Genomic DNA, 24,623 nt, shown 5'->3' with positions numbered 1-24,623 from the left:
CTTGAGGACAAGTTATGGACTCCATTAAAACACATTATGATCAAGAATTAAACTACCATATAGGTTACAAATAATTCCTATGATCATCTAAACTTCATATAAACAAGAACATGAATATGAACACTTTCAAGAATCAAAATCACATTAAACTTTGTAATTTTGATAACTAGTTGTTGTAAATGAATTAGCAAAAACATTACACCAGCTAAAACAAGTTTTCAAGTACCAAAACAGTTTAGGGTAATGTTTCCAATCCATTTCCAGCAACTAAAGTCGAAAATCTGCACTCTGTCGACCCTACTCGCCGAGTTGCATGAACCTACTCGCCGAGTAGGTTGAAGATACACGTGAACTCGCCGAGTCCCCCCCGTGGACTCGCCGAGTCCATTCATCAGACAGCAAGTTTTCGACTTTTTCCAACTTTTAATTACAAGTATAAGAGAAAGCAAGCCTAAGCTCCGATACCACTGTTGGGTTTTGAGCATTCTAACACTCCTAAGTGTACATGCAACCCTAAATACCTTGGATCTATGTTTTCTCTATTATACATGCAAATAAGAACTTCCAAGGTATTATCCTAATCTAGCATACAAAAACAATGACTATAGCAAGATAGAATACATACCTCTTTGATGTAGAATGTCTTCATGAAGCTTGAGTGCCTAGTGCCCCAAGTGTGACACCTCAAATGGTTCACACAACACCAAATACACATGGAATGACTTGAGAGAAAACCCACACTTCATGAAATCGGCTAGCCCTTCTAGTACACCCACTAGTACCAATTTTGGTGAATAATATGATGCTTATATAGTATGTTACAATTAGAGTTACACCATGTAAACCCTAATTGTCATGACCTTTCATTTCCATGACCCATGGGTTATGTAACCTCCATGGAGTATCCATGGACCATCCTATGGGTTTAACCCAACTTGATTATCCATGGAGCTTTGGCCCACTATATAAGTTATGGATGATTTGCACAATCAACCCATATATTTAATTAGTCTTCTTTTGATCACTTAATTAATCCTAGATTAATTCTTGATCAATACTAATTAAATACTATTATTCTTATTATTAATATACTAGAACTTATAATATATTAATAACCATAAGTGTCTTATTTCTCTCATTTAGTCTATCCAAGTGCATGATGCCATGCAACCCAAATGGACCATGTCGGGTCGGGTCAAGTCTTACCAGTTATAGTTATGGACTTAGACATTAATCCAACACATATATCATATAACATAACATAACAAGTATGGGTATCTTGGGGAAAACTTACTTGAGCTCAATCGGTCACACGCACCACACACCTTGTTCTTTCTCAAACTCTTTTTCTTAGATTTAGAAAACCATTTCTTGAAAAAAATCCTTTAGCCCCACGGTTTGAGTCCAGACACCCCCGAGGGTGTGTCCGAATCCCTCAAACCAGGGATCTGATACCAACTTGTAACATTCCAAAATTCAAGACCAAAATTTCGTTTTTAAATAAATTATAACATTAAAACCATCAGTATAAAAACATTCACAATGATATCTCATGTCACAACCAATGTCTCAATAATCCAAAACATGTCACCATAAACCATTTTGTCAAAAGTAAATTAAATCATAGTACATTCCCAGGAAACTCCATGCAGAAAACATGTGTGTGTGATGCGCTACTACACTGCCGGCTCCTTCCCCTTAGAAGAAGAGGTACCTGAAACCAAAACTGAAACTGTAAGCACGAAGCTTAGTGAGTTCCCCCGTCATACCCATAGCACATAATCATCGGTATCTTTCAACCGGTAACCGGGAGCTACCCTCGCCTTCGGTATCTTTCAATCGGTAACTGAGAGCTACTCTCCCCTTTGGTATCTTTCAACCAGTATCCAGGAACTAACCTCCCCTTCGGTATCTTTCAGCCGGTATCTGGGGACTATTTCACCCTCTATCCCTATCACATACTACAGTTCATAAACATACTGGTTTCATAATAACATACATAAGCATACTGAGTCACATAATGACATATCATAATCATACTACTATACATGCGTGGGTTTTGTCTACCCCTTCGGTATCTTTCAACCGGTAATCGGCCTCGGTATCTTTCAACCAGTAACCAGGGCTAGTGTGCCCTACTACTACTTAACATATACTCAGCACAGAAATAGCAACCAGAAAATTATCACAAAGATAACCATCTCAACCATAATCATCTACTGGTGGGCCGGCATTAGAGCCTTAGACCCACCCCTACTGGAAGGTAACTCACCTCATAAGGCTGACTGCTGAAGAGTTGATCGACAGATGTCTGACTGCTGCTCCGGTGATCCTCCGGCTATAATTCGCATAAAACACTTAGTCAGACACTGATAACTGTTCCTAGGGTAAAATGACTACTTTACCCCTGACCAATTCAAAGTCAAAGTCAACCTCCAGTTGACCTGACTCGCCAAGTTGGGCCTCCAACTCATCAACTCCCTACCCTTCATCTGTCCTTCTTCACGCTTCTACTCGTCGAGTTTAGCAATGACTCGACGAGTTCTCCTTCTAAAACAACCTCGAATGAACCTTCATCCTACTCTTCGAGTTATATGAACAACCCGTCGAGTTCACCCTCATCCTACAACCAAGTCCTATCCTTGACTCGCCGAGTTCCATGAACAACTCGTCGAGTTCATCTTCAAAAGTTGGGAGATTGCCTTAGACTCGCCAAGTTTGCTCATGCACTCGTCGAGCCCTATGAACTCCATGTCAATGGCTAAGCCCAATGCGTTGGATCACTCCCCCGGACCCTTCTAAGACAATTCTAACACTCACTGGTTTCCTTTGAACCCTAACAGGAGAAAGGGAGTCAAGTCACGGACTCGTCGAGTTCCAAGAACAACTCGCCGAGTTGAGGTTGTCCAAGTCTCATTTCTTGATTTCTGATGTACAACACTTGTCCAAATGATAGATCTAGGCTCCTAAGATCTATCTAGCATGTAAAGTTACGAATTTTACGTGCATGCATGGGATTATAAGCTAAAAAGACCCTAAAAGAAGCTCTTGAGTTGCATGGGGCTTTCTATGGGTGAAAAGGCAGTCCCTTTCTTCCTTCTAACCCCTTAATGAGCATGGATCTGAAATCTTAACCCCCACCATGCTTGCAATCATGGTTGGTCACCAAGAATGGTTCATAAATGCCCTAAATCTCCCCAAAATGGGATCTAATACAAGAAGGAGCAAGGTGTCGACTTTATACCTTCCAAGAATTGTAGATGATGCACAAGTTTGACTCCTCTGGCCAACCTCTTTGTTCCTCAAGCTTCTCCTTCCTTCTTGTCACCACAAACCACCAAGAATCACCCAAAAGGCCTTAGATCTTCAACAAGGATGATTAGGGTTTGATGTGAGGGGGTTCTAAGAGCATAAGGGACAAGGGAGGCTGAATAAGACGTTTAAATAGGGTGCAAACCCTTGGATTAGGGTTTTGTCCAGCCAGAGTCTAGTCGTCTGGTCGTCGAGTCATGCCACCGACTCGACGAGTCCGCCACTTAACCCCCGGGTCCAAGTTGCTCCTACTTGACCAGTTGGGCCATCAACTCGCCGAGTCTCAGTCCAAATTGTGAAAAGTACTTGAATGAAATACATACCAGGAACCGGGTGCTACAAAATTACAAGATGTACAATATAGAAACACAATATGAATAAAAGTTAGCTACCCTGCAAAAATTATAAGATGTATAATATAGATAAACAACATGAATAAAAGTTAGACAAACAATATGAATAAATGTTCGAATTAAAATAAAGTTTCTATTACAAAAAAACATATGATTTTTTTAATCAGAATCTCCCCCGTATACTGAATGTCTTCTTCCTCAATATCACTATTAGAATCGTCATCATCTTAATCAGTCTCTTCCTCGAAAACATTATTGATTCTACCCTTTGGCGGAGGTGCTTCAGTTTCGTACTCATCATCATAATCAACATTTTTTTGAGCTACATCAATATTATTTTGAAAGTCTAGCACCGGATGAAGAGTTGTTTTGAACTACGTCAACATTTCCGACCTCCACACTGTCGACATTTGGACAGAGTCACTGTAAGCATTTTGGACACGAGTATTGTCGGATGGTAGATCCAAAACACTTCGATGATTAACATGCTCGATGACACAATGAGGGTTGTTGTTTTGGTTTCTTCGATGATTAACAGGCTTGCGGATGTAGAACACTTAGTTAGATTGCGAAGCATATATCAGTTGATTATCTTGGTACGCTTCTTGTTCTGTGTTGATACTAATGAAATTATCATCAGGAATATCTCCCATATCAAACCACTTGTACCAAAATACGACAATCAAATAATCATATGGGCATTGCACCTCCATAATCTCTTCTAACTGGCCATAATATATATATATATATATATATATATATATATATATATATATATATATATATATATTTCAATAGCGAGGAGGCCATGACCCCTGGCCCTAAGAGGATTCGACCACTGAGAAAAAGGAAGGAGGGATGGAGCAACTATTCTTCAATAGAAGAGAATGATTTTGGTTTCTAAATATTCTCTCCTGATAGTTTTTTCTTCAAGTTTGTAGATACTTGTCATGGGGTTAAAAAGAAACATGATCAACGAATATATGTAAGTTATGCAATTCAACTTCTTCTCATTGGCTCCTCTACCCAGTTCACATTTTACATTCGTGTAACATCCCAAATATCATGACCAAAAATTTCATTTTTAATTGTTAAATAAAACCATAGTTATCAAAACCGCTCATCAAAACATAAGTTATAGTATCTCAAAACATCATAATCCATATCAAAAACATATGTCAAAATATCAGAGTAAACATCCGAGGCTAAAACATCGTGGTATGTGCAATGTAGTCATCCTGGGCTCTTCCCCTTGCTACCAAAAGTACCTGAAACCAAAACTGAAAACCATAAGCACAAAGCTTAGTGAGTTTCCCCAAACTACCACATACCATACACATAATTCCATAATCACATATAAACATATCGTGGGCCCCGCCCGACATCGGACAATGTCCGGCATCGGCCCCCGCCTGGCATCGAGCTGAGCCTGACATGCATATAAACATATCACAATACACATAAAAATATCACATAAACAAAAGCATATAAACATTCATCAGGCACCACCCGACATCGGACCGAAATCCGGAAACATACAAATACAGACACATGCAAGAATCACAAAGACATCAAGCATACAAACGTTCCTCGGTCATCGCCCGACATCGGACCGAATTCCGGAAATCATATAAGCTTACATCGGGCACCGCCCAGCATCGGACCTTAGTCCAAAACATACTAACATAAACATACGGGGCCGAAATTGGTGCCTTTGACCCATTCATACAGGAGGAAACACACCTCGTCAAGTTGAATCACGCGGATAATCCTCTGGCTACTAACTGGCAGATCCATGAACTGCTGATCTCTCGACTCCCCGAGCTATTAATCATCATATAAACTAGTTATGTTCGGGATTCACATAACTTAATCATAAGTCCTCGCTGGGGTAAAAGACCATTCTACCCCTCACATACTCTTGTCCCAAAATAAACTCTACTCAACCCTTGGCCTAAAAAGATAAACACTCCTACAAGGCCTAATATATGGCCTAATTTCCAATTGGGCCTAATCCCTTCACATGGACCTCAACCTAAGGCCTAATAATGCTTATCTAGTCCAAATGTTTAACTCAAATGGCCCACAAAAGCCCAAAATAGCAAAGTCCAAGAAATGACCCAAACCGAGGCGCAAATGACGCAAAGCCCAAATCTAGTAAGTACGTGGGGCATACTCCTCTGTACGCTAAGCATACAGGCTACATGGCTTGTACGCTCAGCATACTCCCTTGTTAATCCATAATCTCAAAAAGAGCTTAACCCCTTAAGACCTAAAGCTCCAAACACATATCTGAGTCCAATAAAGTGTCTTAACCCATAAATTCGATTACTTGGTATCTTGCAAACCCCCAAATGGACCCAAACTTGAAATATGACAACCTACTTCCATAGAAATGACTAATACACATGCATCACCACATCAGGACCTTCAAGATGGTAACTTTTCTATCTTTAGGACTCAAATAGCACTAAGGGTGGAAACCCTAAGCCTAGGAACGGATTTAGAACCATAAAGCTCCATTCTTGGGACCAAAATAGGTCCAAAAACTCAACATAAGAGATTTAAGCATTTATGGAGCAAGTTCAAGACTTTATACCTTGAAAAGGTCAGAAATGAAGCAACAATCCCAGATCTACCCCTTCACCTTTGAACCACCACCTTGCTTTGCTATTCACTTCCTTGTAGAGTCGATCAAAACACTAAAAATACTCTCAAGAAGCCTTCCAAGAACAAGAACACACAAAATATGGATTAGGGTTTCGTTGGAGTAGCTTAAGGGTGAGAGGGAGGCTGGACTTTAGGGCATAATGTTCTTTATATAGGGATAAAATCCTAAACTTAGGGTTTTAGGGACTGCACACGTACGTTGCGCGTACGTGCATGGCATGCGCGATCAACTTTCATTAGTATTACATAGGGTTGTACGCCCAGCGTACGACACCCCTTAAGCCCATTTAGCAAGGACCCAATGGATCCAAGCCCAATCAATATAAATAATTAATCCAATACATAAATAATACCTTGGTGAATTACCGAGCATTGCAATTTGTATACGATTCTGGTGTAGGGTTTCAAGTTGATGTTTAATTTTATAAAAAATAAAGATCCCCATCATCAAGGCTTATTTGGCCATAAGAGGGTTGGGGATGAAGTCTAAAAGTTTTATCCTTGCATTTTGCAAATAGTTATTTTTCGAGACTCAAACCAATTAAATTGATAACTACAAGTTTCTCCATACTCTTATCCTTGCCTTGTATAATGATCATTTTATAAAGGATGAGAAAGGGGCGTTTAATGGTTCTTAATTCCTTCCCTATTTGAATTGATTTTAAAAATTACTTCTTGAGTGGAGTTTGTTATTTTTTGGTGCACCTTGAAGAATAACAACGTTGGCTTTTTTGTTCTGCTACTAGTTTTGCAAAGCCTTTGTTTTCAATATCGTTTATGTTATGACATTGATAGTGAAATGAACACACAGCTTATGTATTGTGTTCGTCTTTTAAGAGCATTATTTTTAGTTTTAATATCATTTTTATGGATCTATCTAAATGATATGGTGATATGTAAATCATAATTGAGTGAAGATATTGCGGGGATTACCCCATATGTTATGGCTACATTTATTGTTTGAAGCCATTGGAGAGGTTTTCTTATAAAAATACAGTCATACATCCTTTGACCTCTTTTGTTTTGATTTGTTCTCTTTCCATTCCTATTTACAAAGCAGTTAAATGAAAGCTACCATATTTCGTTGAACTTAGCATTTTTTTTGGAGTATGATGGAAGCTTAATGGTTAATGTCATCATGAAAATTGCAGGAAAATGAAGACCATTGTTCCACCACTGGCGGACCTATGTAGGGCCTTTGGGGTCCCAGGCCACTGCTCAATTTCCGGCACGCACTGTAAAAAAAAAAATGTTTTTTCTATTAGGTGCACCCGCTTGAAGTACGAGGGACACCCCTACTAAAACAGTCTGCGTCCACCACTGTGTTCCACATTTAATGTCTGTTAGCTTGAGGGAGTGTTGTTATTCAAAATCCTACATAACGATAAATAACTTTTCATTTTATATTTTAACTTTAAATACATCCATTTAATGCAACATTTTTTTGTGAAAGTAATCAAAGTATAAGTTCTTCAACCACAGGCGGATCCAATGTAGAGCCCGGGGTAGCCCAGGATACCCCTCAAAAATTTTCCAGTAGTGTAATACCTACAAGATGGTTTAGATCAAGTGTTAGAACATCGTTCTTCTCAAGCCCTAGCTATGGCGGCCAAGAAAAAGAACCTGCGTCGCTGCTTGCTGTTTAGAGAAGACAAAGACAAAGCAGTTTTCAAAAATGTCATCTTTAGTCCTTGAAGATGTCCATTGTGACGGAATCTACCCTTAAACCGAAATTCTTTAACAAACTTATTTATAGAATTAGCACAATACCCCCTTGGACATATAAATTTTATTTATATTAAATAAATTGATTTATTTTAATTATTATTATTATTGATATTATTTTTAACTATATAAAAAAATGACATACCGAAAATCGAAATGGGCATCGCCATCTTTTTTGACTCTTAAGGCACCCATCGATATCGTATTTACCAACAACAACTTGAGTATGCCTCATGTGAGATTTTATGAATGGTACTTTGATTTGTAGTTCAGAATGTTAAGACTATAAATGTAATTACTTGTTTTTTCTTATTGAAATTGTGTTTTTTATTGTATATTACACACTTTTATTTTTTGGATACCCCTTTGCTTTAATCCTGGATCCGTCACTGTCTTCAACATAAGAGAGATTATAGAGATGTTTTAAATACTTCCAAACACACCGCAAATAAGCAATTCTAAATACCCCTAAGTATTCTTCTTCCCTTGGTAAACAATATAATTAATTTATAAATTTGTAAAACGTATAATTAATTAGTAAATTTGACACTCCTCGTAATAATAATTTAGGCCAGCTAACACAATACAAACAAAATTACATTTAATGACATAAATTTTTAGGAGATATTCGTTTTTGTGCCACTGTATCATATTTTTAGTGGCAGTTATTATTTTGTGCCACTATATCACCTCTATTTTTGTTTTCCCCGCTTTTGATTCCCCAAAAACTAAAAGCTTTCTGCTGCCCAAAAGATTATTTTAATTTTTAACTTTTATTTTCCCACCGATGTTAGAATTTTAACCTAATTTCATCCACCTAAAATTCACACCATCATTTCTCCTACCACACAAACCCCAAATCGACCTAAGTTTTCCATCGACTCTTCTTAAAATTCAATTCATGCCCGCCTTACTCACCCCTCGTCCTATAGAGCTCTTCATGAAATCACAACTCACCGTCTTACCACGTTCACGATCTGATAGCGAAGACAAAGTTGTTAGTGGTTTTAGGTTTGAAAATGACTATTTCAGTTCATGATTCAGATTATTAATGTTGTTGTTATCGATAAATTCGAGAAGTTAGCATTGGGTTCCCCTTTTACAAGGCGATGAGAGGTAATAGTACGTCAATTTCAGTTTAGGGTTAAATGTGCATCATAGCGTTCCTGTTTTTTTATTTAAGATTTATATATGGATGTTTGTGATCCTAATTGTTGATTTAGGGTTTATAATTGCTCAGAATTTCATGATAATACCGTTTTCTCTATGTGTATCAACTCTCAAATTTATTTCTGTTTCATCTAAGTAAAGCTAATTTCTGATTTCCAAATTCAAATGTGCAATGAAGAATTTTTAGAAATTTTTGATGTAGAATGCTTCAGAAATAAATTAAATGTCGTGGGAAGAAGGTTTGCTGCAAAATAGAAGCTCATTTCATCAATTTGTTGATGGGATTCAACCGTAAGTGTATTTGTTCATATCTTATTGTCAAAATACGTTACACTTCAATTTGCATGCAAGGACAAGATCTACACAGCTGCAACATTTTTAGAAGTATTTGTGATTTTCTATATTTTTCAGTCTATCTCTTTTTCTTACCCGTTCATATCTATCAAATAATTAGATTTAAAAATCTGATTTTTTTTATTCCTTTAGCATTTTTCAAGGAATTTAGCTGAAGATAATGTGCAGAGGAAATAATTCCATGAATGAATACACTTATTGACTTTATGCTGGGTTATATTATTCCAACAATCTATCATTCGAATGTTAGAATGTTAGATGTTTGATCCAAAGGTCTCTTTAGTCAATTTCATAAAATTAGAAGCTCATAGTTTCATCCCAACATTCTTTTTATAAACTTTAATGATTTGTTCTTTGATTATTACTTTAAATGTATGGTGTTGCTTATTTTTATGTTTTAATTTATATGGACTAGCAAATTATTGTGACAAGTTTTTTTCTTCTTTTTTTGTTGTTGATCAGGTAGTTGATAAACCTGATGCATGTAAGAAAGGCATATATGAGGTAAAAAGTGGTGATAAAGAGGTAATTCTTAATGATAGCAGTTTTTATAGCGTTATCATTTGATGACTTAATGCCCATGTTTATCAATTAATTACTAACATATATATTGGTAATATAATTATAGCATTTCTCAATAATTCTCACTCTAGCATTTCTCATTTTTTTTTCTTATAGGTTGTGTAGGACTATTTTGGTCATGACGACGAAGAATCCAACAAAACATCACAAGGTTATAAATGCATGTTGAATTTAAAAGATTTTGAGGATGCTATGGTATGTAAAACTGGCAAAGAGGGGAAGAATCAGTTGCTGGAATCGAAACATTTATTTTTTGTTGACATTTGTGTTTCAAGAAGTTGAGAGTATGGTTGATAGACAAGTTTGAATGGAAGTAATAATATTGTGTTTTCTATTTATATCTTAATTGTCTTGTTATTACTTTATATTCTATTTATTTTTTTTTTATAAAAATCGGATCTAATTTATTAGTATGATTTTTTTTTGTTAAAAAATCAACTAAAAACATGAAAATAATGTTTATTATAACAATTAAATAGTAGCAAAAAAATAGTGTCACTAAAAGCTACAAGTGCTATAGTGGCATAGCAGAAAAGTGCCACTAAAACCTAGTAAGGCTGCAGCGACACAATAAAAAAATGTCATGAAAGGCCTTTAGTGTGAGTGCTTTTAGTGGCACTTTTTTTTGTGTCACTAATTGTCTAGGGGGCATTAGTGGCACTTTTTTGGTTTTTAGCTGCAATGACAAATTTTAGTTTTGGTGACAATTCGTTGTTGATTACTTTATGTAACACTTGGTATTCAATATTTAGGTGGGTATTATATTTATATATCTTGAACATAATCGAACTTTAACGTTTATTTGCTTATATAATTAATAACGGAGTTAGTATATTTAGGTGGTGTTTGTTTTTTATCTATAAATCTTCTTGATCTCCTTTGTGTACACACATTAACCTTTGTTTGTTTTTAGAAGATTGCAGACCTAAGAAGGTCTCTACGTCGTCTTCTTGGTATAGATGTGGACTAGAGTCTTCACACCTTTTTAGATGTCTTTTAGCTTAAAAAAACACAATTTACATTAATTTAATCAAGATTTGTTAACTATTAATCATATATAGTCATAAAAATGTTATGTCGAAAAAAAAAATTATTATAAAGTAACCTTTATTATAAATTATAAAATAACCTTTTTTTACATGTAATATTTTTAATTCCCTAGTGCAATACTAATATTGGATAATAAAAAAAATCATAAGTTTTATCTATTAAATGAATAAAATTAGTCAATGGTACGTGCACGTGTAAAATAATTTAGTCGGTTTTCATGTCAAATTTGCAAGTTGCATGTGAATGGCAAAAATAATAAAACTAATACTAAAAATAAGCAAGTGCCAAAAAGATATATTAAAATTGGATAAAGGGTCTATAAACCAAGCTAACCCCAAGTTGTAAGTATTGTTTTTTAGCCCAAAAAAAAGGTGAGCGGAAAATGAAAGGTGTGTTTTTTATGTTGTTTGTGATTGTATTGGTTGTGGCTCTCAAGCACAAGAACAAGTGCGATTTTAATTCCAATCGAAAGTCAAAAATCAATCGGAAGTTATTATAAAAGTGATTTTAGTTTCAATCGAAAGTCCTCGAATTAGTAATATATTAACTAAATCAACATTTGTTTTATTTAAGAAATGTTATTTTAAAAAGGTCTCCACGCCATCTTCTAGGTATAGATGTGGACTAGAGTCTTCAAACCTCTTCAGTCGTCTTTTAGCTTAAAAAACACAATTTACATTAATTTAATCAAGATTTGTTAACTATTAATCATATATAGTCATAAAAATGTTATGTTGAAAAAAAAAGATTTTATTATAAAGTAACCTTTATTATAAATTATAAAATAACCTTTTTTACATGTAATATATTTAATTCCCTAGTGCAATACTAATATTGGATAATAAAAAAATCATAATTTTTATCTATTGTCACAACTAGGAATTCTGATACGTTGTAAACACTTAACAAAGAATGACATTGTAGCTAAAACATGTTTGGTGTTTATTCAATGAGAACAAAATTCCATCAAATACCCTATACAAACTTTCAAATAGTCAACAAAAGTTGGAAACCCTAAAAATCCCGGTTTAAGTCCATTTTAGACTAGGATTTTCTTATTGGGCCTAATGGATCAATTAGCTTCCAATTTGACTATTTTGGGCTTAGAACTCTTAAATGGGCTCTAATTGGACCCACTTTCATTTATTTTAACATTTTGGGCCATAATGGGCCTAGAATGAAATAAAATACCCTTATTGGGCCATAACAAAACTAATTAACCTAATGGGCCATAAAACTCATACTTTGATTTATAATGGGTTGCGAACCATCTCCAAAGACCAATTGGGCCGAAAATCATCAAAATGGGCCCGTAATACGGACTTAAGCACAAAAGGCCCAAATCCTCTTCTCTTTTCTCTCTTTCTTGGCCCAAAAGGAAAACAAAAAAAATTAATGAAATAAGGAGGGTTAGCCACCACCTTATTATATCATGGATTTCCATGCAAAACCTCACATGTCTCCATGCACCATCTCTTCACCTCTCTCTCTTCTCCTTTCTTCTTCTTAATTCTCGGCCCAAAAGAAAGAGCCAAACCACACACACACACACAACACCAAAACTCTTCTAAACTCTCTCAAAATTCTCCTCTTTCCCACTCCAAAAGTCTCGAAATTTTACTTGTGCAACAAAAGGATTTCAAGAGATTATCATCACTTCTTGGTTAGTTACACATATCCTATGATTTTATAACTCTTTTCTCATGATGAGATCCCTTCTCTTAAATAATTGTGGTAATCATACTCTTAGAAACACCTCAAGCTCGAGATCATTATCAAGTGTTGCTAGGGCCGAAAATCACCTCATTTTCTTCCATTTCTTCTTCAAAACCATGATCCACAAGAAAAGGTGAGTTCATACCCCTCTCTTTTCGGTTTTCCTAAGTTTTATGGCGGAGAATACAAGTAAAATGTGTAGATTTATGTGTATGTGTATGTTATGTGTGATTTCATGTGTTTATGTGGTAAATATGTAACAAAAAGGAAAGAAATCTCGAGATCTATGGCTCTAGGAGGAAGATAAACATGATCTAATCTATATTACACTAAACAAGTCAAGAAAAATTACCCTCTAAGGTGATAATAAACATATTGCAACATAAAACTCATTTTTGGGCTTAATTTGACAAATAAACAAAAGTTGAGTCGAAAGTTATCATTCACGGTTTTCTTAAGGACTAAAAGAGTCAAAACAGTAAAAATAAATGCTTTTATGAATATCATACTCTTTAAAGGGCTAGAAATGTAATTTGTAGCTTAATGGGCCAATTTTTGGGCTTTTCGGCCCATTGAGCCAAAAATTGTGAAAAATATAATTTTCAAGGGATTGAAATGGTAAACTTCTCAAAACAGGGGTAATAGGGTAAACAAAACTAATTCAGGGGTTAAAATGATTTTTTTCCAAACAAGGATCAAAAATGTAAACTTTTTGGATTTTGGGCCAAAATTGTAAAAGTTGCGAAAAGTGTGGACTTTAACTGAAAAACTCTTTACTGGAGGGGCTGAAACTGCCAAATATTAAACTTTGAACTAAAAACATCACTTAAACAAGTCTATGGGTCAAAAATGTAAAAAAAATGGTTTAAGAGCCTAAAATGTCTTTTTTTTTAAATAAAGGACTAAAATTGTCATTTTTATTAAAGAAGGGCTGAAAAGGTCAAACCAATATTTTGAACCAATTATTTTATTATTAAGATATTTGAGTCAAAAAAAAATACCAAACCACAACTCATGAAAATAGAAAGATGAATATACGTAAAATTCCAAATATCGTTATAAACAACCGACCGGCCTCGTGCCGATACGAAATTAACAATCGTTCATTCAAACTTTCCAACAGTTATACTATACCTAAAACAAGTAAATATTCAAATCTTTGGGCTTGAAAGTCTCTAATCATGCTTATTGGGCCTTCGTGACCCATTAACATAACTTTTGAGCCCAACGATAAAAATAAACGTTTATTGGGCCTCCTGTGACCCAATTACATGTTTATGGGACCCTCAATGGCTTTCAAGTGATATTGGGCCTCAGTGGCCCATTAGCATTTCTAGTAAGGTCCAAATAAATCAAATGCAAAATGGGCCAACGTGTCCTTCGTATACCCAACAGCCTTAAATAATACACGTAATTAGCAGGACTTTGTAATCCTCTTCTCCTCATTTGTTAGGCTTACCTTCAATTCAGTAAACAAATACAGGTCGTTAATCAATGGTAATCAAATTCAATTTGGATTCAGTGAGAAATAACAGGTGGCACCTTTATGAGTTGTTTGTAGTCTGTAGTTATAATCAAAGTCTCATGGAGGGAGAGCGAGAGTTTGTGTATATATCTATACGGGGGTGACTCCCCCACACCTCAGTTGTTCGCTACAGTTAGACTCGGCCAGTCTAGGGTGACAAAATCTTAAGATCAATTCCGGCATTCATTAGAATGCCAAGACAGACGCACTAGTCATTATCATGCATGGTTATAATGACTCACATAAATAAATCCAATACCATCTGAGTAATCAAGGAAAATCATAATCATTCGTTGTAATGGTATAACAATTGGAAACAATTATATTATATTATGTTATCGGAAAACATCGGATTTTTCGAGGAGACCAACATCATTCACTCGTACTTTTCAATAACTATCATGCAAAACTTCTTATTTATACAAGCTTTGAAATCACTCACGTACAAAACTATGGATCTTCACACTTTGGTAAAAACAATTGTCTTTTCAGAAAATATCGGATTTTCTGGGTTCTATAAACTATACAAAAATTTTCAGAACAACCCTACTTATGAACTCACCAACATTCCATATGTTGATGTTTTTCAAAATAACTTGTATTCTCAGGTAACAGGTAAGCTGAGGAGTAGTACCAAGTATGTTAGGGTGTTATGCTTTTGAAAACTTTCAAACAATTTATGATATGAAAATGCAATATTTAGACAATGTACTTGATGTGAACAATGTCAGTTGTAATGTATTGATGCATGGTGAAGTTTATGTTATGTTTCATGTATATTCATTGTCATGATATTCAATTTGAGTCACGTGAGCCCTCGGACGTTTCCGCCGTCTGGTTCGAGGGTGTGACATCTATTTAAGGAATAAAAATAGTCAATAATACGTGCACATGTAAACTAATTTAGTCGGCTTTCATGTCAAACTGGCAAGTTGCATGTGAATGGCAAAAATAATAAAACTAACACTAAAAATAAGCAAGTGACAAAAAAGATATATTAAAATTGGATAAAGGGTCTATAAACCAAGTTAACCCCAAGTTGTAAGTATTGTTTTTGAGCCCAAAAAAAAGTTTGTGATATTTCCACTTAATAAATTGATTCATCCACTTAAAATGTATGTTTTACTAACTTGTACGATAGTTGCAAAGGTGTTGTACTTCATGTGGATGAATCAATTTATTAAGTGGGAATATCAACTCCCCAAAAAAAAGGTGAGCGCGAAAAATGAAAGGTGTGTTTTGTATGTTGTTTGTGATTGCATTAGTTGTGGCTCAAGAGCACAAGGACAAGTGTGATTTTAATTCCAATCGAAAGTCAAAAATCAATCGGAAGTTATTTTAATAATGATTTTAATTTCAATCGAAAGTCCTCGAATTAGTAATATATTAACTAAATCAACATTTGTTTTATTTAAGAAATGTTATTTTAAGACGGTCTCTATGCCATTTTCTTAGTACAGATGTGGACTAGAGTCTTCAAAACTCTTCAGACATTTTTAGCTTAAAAAACACAATTTACGTTAATTTAGTCAAGATTTGTTAACTATTAATTATATATAGTCATAAAAATGTTAGGATGAAAAAAAAAAAGATTTTATTATAAAGTAACCTTTATTATAAATTATAAAATAACCTTTTTTACATGTAATATTTTTGATTCCCTAGTGTAATACTAATATTGGATAATAAAAAAATCATAAGTTTTATCTATTTAAGGAATAAAATTAGTCAATGGTACGTGCATATGTAAAATAATTTAGTCGGCTTTCATGTAAAACTTGAAAGTTGCATGTGAATAGAAAAAATAATAAAACTAATATCTAAATATTATTAAAAGAGAACCTTTAATTCTAAACTGAAGAAATCAGGACCATTGATTGCATTTCAATCATATATTTTCAACCTTTAGATTATTTGATCACATCATCTTTGTCAACCTATTTATTTTTGTCAATAGATTTTATAAAACGTATATTACGTTTTAAATTAGAATTTCATTAATGACACTTAAATCTCACCAAAAATAAAATGAATCAAATAAGGAATTCTATTAATGACAATTAAATATCACCAAAAATAAAATGAATTAAATTTGGAATTCTATTAATGACAATTAAATCTCACAAAAAATAAAATACAAAAATACCCTGACTCCCACAATTCTTCACATAATATATCTAACCTAAGTTTTGTAGTGGAGAAGAAAATAGGGAAAACATGTTGTTTTGATTTTTACTTAACGATTTAGATTTGTAGTCGAACGACTAGAATTATAAATACATCAGATAAAGGTAAGAAAACAAGTAACTCAAATTCCACTTGACAACTTTTTAGTCATCTTATATATGCTTATTTCTTGATAACTAATATTCGTACTATTTATCGATATTTATGCTAAAGTTGTGACAACATGAAAATGATTGTTACTCAAGTTGCTTGATTTTTTTTTTAGATTTCCTGTAGGTCGACATTGGAGTTGACACACAACAGAAATGGTCGAATTCATCTGGGTTCTTGTGAACGTAAGTAAAATATATTTTGATTTTTATGTTATGAGGGTGTCAAATTTTATGGTTTGAAAATTAATTGTCATAGTTGTGCTATTTAGAAATTTGAATCGGATCTTTCTATGGGATTCCCCATTTTTTCATACTATTGACGAATTGTTCAATAAGTTGAGCAATCAAATTATAAACAATAGACTCATACACAATGTATGTCATATCCTTTGCTTTTGGTTGTTAAAATCACAATTTTTTTTTGATGTGTTAGGATTTGAGACCTTGATTTGGATACTTGGAAAAAAAAATTTTGGTCTACCTGTCTACTACCTGTTCGATGAAATGCTTAAGGGAACAATATTGGGATAAACTTGTGGCCCGGTTTAAATTACTTTAAAAATATATTGGTTTAAATTACTTAAAAAATATACTTGTCGATTTTTGTTATCCTTCACGGTTTAAATTTGTATGTTTCTCCTTAAAGTTTCATGTTTCATCCCTAATAGTTATTTGTTTATGTTTTAGTTATAATGCCTTCTTTGACCCTTGATCACATTGGTTAGTTTCTCATACTAAGTTTTATTTGAAAATTATATTTAATTGCAAGTTATTACAATATCTAATACCCAAATAATCTCTAATATTTGTATAAGATGGTGACAATTATTATTTTTTACTGCAGCTTCTCTTCATATTGATTATCGGATGTGGTTTGAGTTATGGAATGCTACGACTGAGTGGATTCCACATTGTGGGACGTTGGAATTCATTACAGAAGGAGGCATGATTTATATACCTTATTGGGTATTGATTGAAACGTTTAATTCTTGCTCATGTAGACCGATAAATATTTTACAATATGTTCATTTAACCTTATATTAGGACCTTTTTTTGGAAAAAAAAAATTGCTTTTAATATTAAACTTTGAAAAAAAAAAGTTCATATATAGCATCATATTCTTAAAAAATGACTTTTTTGGATTATTTTTAGTTGATATGGAAAAGTTATATTTTTTGTATATTGAAGCTCATTTAACCAATTGTTTTCTGGAAAAAAAATCATTAATAACATTAAATTTTGCAAAAAAGTTCATTAATAGCATCGTAGTTTCAAAAAATGACTTTTCCGTATTCTTTTTGGCTAATCTAGAAAAATTTATTTTTTTCTACATTAGATATAATTAATAGGATTTTTTTGAAAACATTTCATTAATAAAAAGTACGTTTTCATTTTCTTTCGCGTAATAGACCATTTATGTAAGAAAAACATTTCAAATATGGACCATTTGTGTACTTTTGTTCACATGTGAACCATTTATGTAGTATATAAATATGTAGCCCAGCGGTATCAGGTGGTGTCTTCCCTCTTTGAGGTCGAGGGTTCAAGTCCCGTCATGGACATAGGTGGAATAAGTGTTGTTAGCTTAGGAGTAGATTAGAATTGCCGGTTCAAAAAAAATATATAAATTTAATTGTTAATTAGTAAGTCATTAATATGACAATTTTCTAGGGAAAATTTGTTTTTGGTATTGAAATTTGCAAAAAAAAAAAAAAAAAAGTAGAATGATAACAATATATTAATTTATTTTGTATTTATCATATATATATATATATATATATATATATATATATATATATATATATATATAAGTTTTATTATAATATAAGTTTTTAAATAAGACATAACGAGATTATCACCTTATAAAAATAAAAATAAGATAACAACCAATTAATTGATTCTTTATTTCAATATTTCATTATTATCTTTAAACGATTAGTTATGTTCTAAAGTTTTGTTATACGAAAATTTTGTCAGATATATAAAAGTAATCATGTTTTAATTTTTCAAATTATAAAAGTAATCATGGTTTATGTTTTTCATATATGAAAATCATATTACGAAAAAAAGTGTTAGCATCTACCCGTTTTAAAATAAATTTCACATATTATTTTAGTTTTTAAACAAATATTTTGACAAAATAACTATTTTTTTAAGATTAATGTATACTTATATATGAATAAGAGGTGATACAAGAACAATATATTACGTATTCTTTAAAGTATAGCATGTTCCTGCTAAGAACATATGAAAATTCGCATTCATAAATAAGTCTCATTTTTTAACCAATTTGCTAATATTTATTGCAACACACCCTCCCTCTAAACCTTAAGCCCCTAAATAGTCGTCTAAAACTTATCATCAAAAGAAACTATTTGGTACCGTTGTATTACTAATAGTCAAAATAAACTATCTAGAGATTTGGTCCAAGGTTTCCTTTATGTCCGTATGAAGATGACATATTACCATTCAAGTTGATAAGAAAACAATTTCTAATCAAATTATGTTTCGCGGTGGCAATCAATAAAGCTTATAGAGAAACAATTCCAAATGTAGGTATTTATCTCCCAGAATCGGTTTCACGCATAGCCAACTTTATGTGGCATTGTCTAGAGGGATATCGCGTGCCAATACAAAAGTATTAGTGAACTCTGACAAACAATTCAACGACAATGAAGTTTATACATCAAATATGGTCAGCAAAGAGGATATCATTACTCTGTAGGTATTTATCTTTAAGAATTGTTTGGAGGCAAGACCATTTTATATGGAGATGGCTTTAGAAAAATTATTCTAGCAATACAAAGAGGCAATTGTTCAGATACTGTGCATGCATCATATTCGTCTAAATTACGGCGTGATGTACAGTTTTACGTTTAACCGTAAACATGAGATTTATTTTGGTTGTATAACTAAGATTTGGATGAGACAAAAGCATTTGATGAGTGGATTGTTAAAATTGGTGATGGTAATATTGGTGGCCCTAATGATGGTGAAGCTGAAATTGAATTTCCAGAAGACATTGTTGTTCGCTCTATAGGTGACCATATTCATTCAATTGTTTCCATCATTTATCTATCCTTTGAAAATCATCTTGATGATCAATCATATTTTCAAGATAAAGCTATTTTGGTCCCTACAAATGAAGAATTTGATGCTACCAATGACTACATTTTAGGATTGATGAAAGATGAAGGGAAAACATATGAGTTTAAATTCTTTACGTGATACAGAGTTACCAGGTTTTTTTTGAGGAATCAATTTACTCTTCAGTTGTGTTGAATGATTTTAAGGCATCTAGAATTTCCAACCATAAACTTACACTAAAAATATGTGTTCCAGTCATATTACTTTGTAATATCGACCAAACCAAAGGACTATGCAATTGTAGTAGATTATAGATTGTTAGGCTTGCAAGAAACGTCATTGAAGCCTAAATCATATATGATAGAATCTTTATGGAGACTACTTATATACCTTGCATGAATTTAACTCCGTCTAATGAAAGAATCTCATTCTATTTTCAACGGAGGCAATTCCCTATAGTAGTTTATTTTGTTATGGCCACTAACAAAAGTCAATGACAATAATTATCAAATGTTGGATTATACTTGCATAAGCTTGTCCTCACTCATTTTCAGTTATATATTTTTTGTTTCTCGTGTCACAAGTGAAAAGGGATTGAAGGTACTCATATATTACGAGGAAGGTTGTCCAACTAATAAAACAAAAAGTTATGTTTACAAAAGAGGTCCTTCAACTATTATAGATATTCAAGTGTTTCTTTGTTTTTTTTCAAACATTTAAATGTTAGCAATAATGCTAAGTCTGTTTATGTTACTTTATATTTTTATAGTGCCAACTTTTTTATACATTTACATGTACATTTTTATGTTCCCCCGCGTTTTACGCAGGGTCATAATCTAGTATTAAAAATAAGCAAGTGCCAAAAAGATATGTTAAAATTGGATAAAGGTTCTATAAACCAAGTTAACCCCAAGTATTAAGTATTGTTTTTGGGCCCAAAAAAAAGGTGAGCGCAGAAAATGAAAGGTGTGTTTTATATGTTGTGTGTGATTGCATTGGTTGCGGCTCTAGAGCACAAGGACAAGTGTGATTTTAATTCCAATCAAAAGTCAAAAATCAATCGGAAGTTAGTATAATAGTGATTTTAATTTCAATCGAAAGTCCTCGAATTAGTAATATATTAACTAAATCAACATTTGTTTTATTTAAGAAATGTTATTTTAAGAAAGTCTCTACACCATCTTTTTGGTATAGATGTGGACTAGAGTCTTCAAACCTTTTCAGACGTCTTTTAGCTTAAAAAACACATTTTACATTAATTTAATCAAGATTTGTTAACTATTAATCATATATAGTCATAAAAATGTTATGTTGAAAAAAAAATTATTATAAAGTAACCTTTATTATAAATTATAAAATAACCTTTTTTACATGTAATATTTTTAATACCCTAGTGCAATACTAATATTGGATAATAAAAAAAATCATAAATTTTATCTATTTAAGGAATAAAATTAGTAAATGGTACGTACACATGTAAAATAATTTAGTCGGCTTCCATCTCAAACTTGCAAGTTGCATGTGAGTGGCATAAATAATAAAACTAATATTAAAAGTAAGCAAGTGCCAAAGAGATATATTAAAATTGGATAAAGGGTCTATAAACTAAGTTAACCCCAAGTTGTAAGTATTGTTTTTTAGCCCAAAAAAATTTGTGATATTTCCACTTAATAAATTGATTCATCAATTTGAAATGTATGTTTTACTAACTTGTATGATAGTTGCAAAGGTGTTGTACTTCATATGGATGAATTAATTTATTAAGTGGAAATATCAACTTCCAAAAAAAAAGGTGAGCGCGGAAAATGAAAGGTGTGTTTTGTATGTTGTGTGTGATTGCATTGGTTGCGGCTCTAGAGCACAAGGACAAGTGCGATTTCAATTCCAATCGAAAGTCAAAAATCAATCGGAAGTTATAATAATATTGATTTTAATTTCAATCCAAAGTCCTCGAATTAGTAATATATTAGCTAAATCAACATTTGTTTTATTTAAGAAATGTTATTTTAAGAAAGTCTCTACGCCATCTTCTTGGTATAGATGTGGACTAGAGTCTTCAAACGTCTTTTAGCTTAAAAAACACAATTTATATTAATTTAATCAAGATTTGTTAACTATTAATCATATATAGTCATAAAAATGTTAGGTTGAAAAAAAAGATTTTATTATAAAGTAACATTTACTATAAATTATAAAGTAACCTTTTTTACATGTAATATTTTTAATTCCATAGTGCAATACTAATATTGGATAATAAAAAAATTCATAAGTTTTATCTATTTATGGAATAAAATTAGTCAATAGTACGTGCATATATAAAATAATTTAGTTGGCTTTCATGTCAAACTTGCAAATTGCATGTGAATGGCAAAAATAATAAAACTAAAACTAAAAATAAGCAAGTGCCAAAAAGATATATTAAAATTGGATAAATGGTCTATAAACCAAGTTAACCCCAAGTTGTAAGTATTGTTTTTGAGCCCCAAAAAAAAGGTGAGCGCGAAAATGAAAGGTGTGTTTTGTATGTTGTGTTGTGATTGCATTGGTTGCGGCTCTAGAGCACAAGGACAAGTGTGATTTTACTTCTAATCAAAAGTAAAAAATCAATCGAAAGTTATTATAATTATAATTTTAGTTTCAATCGAAAGTCCTCGAATTAGTAATATATTAACTAAATCAACATTTGTTTTATTTAAGAAATGTTATTTTAAGAAGGTCTCTACGCCATCTTCTAGGTTAGATGTGGACTAAAGTCTTCAAACCTATTCAGACGTCTTTTAGCTTAAAAAAACACAATTTTGCATTAATTTAATCAAGATTTGTTAACTATTAATCATATATAGTCATAAAAATGTTATGTTGAAAAAAAAAAGATTTTATTATAAAGTAATCTTTATTATAAATTATAAAATAACCTTTTTTACATGTAATATTTTTATTCCCTAGTGCAGTACTAATATTGGATAATAAAAAAAATCATAAGTTTTATTTATTTAAGGAATAAAATTAGTCAATGGTACGTGCACATGTAAAATAATTTAGTCAGCTTTCATCTCAAACTTGCAAGTTGCATGTGAATGGCAAAAATAAAAAAACTAATACTAAAAATAAGCAAGTGGCAAAAAGATACATTAAAATTGGATAAAAGGTCTATAAGTTAACCCCAAGTTGTAAGTATTGTTTTTTAGCTCAAAAAAAAAGTTGAGAACGGAAAATGAAAGGTGTGTTTTGTATGTTGTTTGTGATTGCATTGGTTGTGGCTCTAGAGCATAAGGACAAGTGTGATTTTAATTCCAATCGAAAGTCAAAAATCAATCGGAAGTTATTATAATAGTGTTTTTAATTTCAATCGAAAGTCCTTGAATTACTAATACATTAACTAAATCAGCATTTGTTTTATTTAATAAATGTTATTTTAAGAATTAAGTAAAATTTGTTTGATTATTCAAAAAACATATGAGTTATGGGGCAGATTTGGATATATGTTGATTCGGTGAATAAGGATATGAGCTTGATTATGTAAAACTTTGAGGGTTACCGAGCGAGTTTGAATCAAATTTTAAAATTTGTTTAAAGGGTTTGGATAAAGGTCTATTCGCTTCAAACCCGTCCTATTGTTATGTCTACTTATATCTTAGAGGATAGGTCGTGTACCAACGGAGTTGATGACGAGTGCTTTAATTTTCTTAGGGAAGCCACTTCAGAAATTCCCATGTTGAAACCATATGGTGTATCTTTTGATGGCTGGCCTCCCATCCACCTATCTTAATGATTGTGGGGTGGTTGAGAGTTTAAGTATTGTTTGTTAAAACTATTTTTTTTGCATGTTTTTTTTGCTTGTGATTGTGATGTGTTTATAATGTTTTATGTTTTGATAAGATAAGATGCTTGATTACAATTCATTTGTAATTTGATTTTGTGACATGTTGAATTTGTTCCAAGACGGAACTAACACACGTCATCTCTTGGGCATAAATGATTGTTTTGAAATAAAAGTTGTATAGTTTTGTTATGAAATAAATCAAGTATATTATTACTTTAATAGTATTGTGGTATCATATATTGAGCATGAGACATTCTATTGCATTGATGAGGTTTGATTTTGATATATAACTTGTCAAATTGATTAAATAAAAAACAATTGGTCATGGAAACAGGAAAGCAATAAAAACCATATTTCACATAAACGGTAAAGCAATAAAAAGCAATTTCTTTAAATGTCAGAAGTGGGATTTGAACCCACGCCCTCTCACGAAGACCAGAACTTGAGTCTGGCGCCTTAGACCACTCGGCCATCCTGACTTATGTGTTTAAATTATGGTTTAATGTTATATACTCGACACCTAATGTGGTATAACATTAACTTTCACACATAAGGAAACCCTCATTTTTTTAGAACAATATAACTCACATTCTAAATCATATACTTTGTCCACGACAAGACTTAGAGACACATTTCCAAGACACTTAATAAGTAGTATTGTTAGGCCAAAAGCTTTTTAGTATGAAACTCTCGACCATTTCATTAACATATCCCGTTATATATGATTGATAAATCATATATTTTTTTTAAACATGTTTTCATTAACATAGTCTCACTTGACTTTTGCATATACATATCCAAAACTACTTGATTTTATTTCGATGGTTTGCACATTTATATGCATTTCGACAACTTTAGGCATATGTTTGGTTTATCTCTATTTAGCCAAAGTTTTTATTCACATCCGTTTGACCCAA

General features: G+C 32.5%; 1 long non-coding RNA gene and 1 other non-coding gene across 3 annotated transcripts; one reads left to right on the top strand and one right to left on the bottom strand.

Annotated features, from left to right (window-relative positions):
- The first annotated feature begins 8,741 nt into the window (after positions 1–8,741).
- On the top strand, positions 8,742–10,504 carry LOC111895082 (uncharacterized). 2 transcript variants are annotated; one of them, XR_002851416.3, is made up of 4 exons: positions 8,742–9,176; positions 9,433–9,521; positions 10,047–10,109; positions 10,263–10,504. It is a non-coding gene; the product is annotated as an uncharacterized LOC111895082 (long non-coding RNA). The 2 variants fall into 2 exon arrangements; XR_002851415.3 differs by having other exon boundaries at positions 8,743–9,521.
- Positions 10,505–24,101: 13,597 nt separating this feature from the next.
- Positions 24,102–24,185, bottom strand: TRNAL-CAA (transfer RNA leucine (anticodon CAA)). The gene has a single exon. It is a non-coding gene; the product is annotated as a tRNA-Leu (tRNA).
- Between the last annotated feature and the right edge of the window lie 438 nt (positions 24,186–24,623).

This window comes from Lactuca sativa, chromosome 1 (assembly GCF_002870075.4).
Source record: "Lactuca sativa cultivar Salinas chromosome 1, Lsat_Salinas_v11, whole genome shotgun sequence".
NCBI classification, from domain to species: Eukaryota; Viridiplantae; Streptophyta; class Magnoliopsida; order Asterales; family Asteraceae; genus Lactuca; species Lactuca sativa.
Note: the sequence above shows the minus strand (reverse complement) of the source record. Positions and strands in the feature narration are given on the sequence as shown.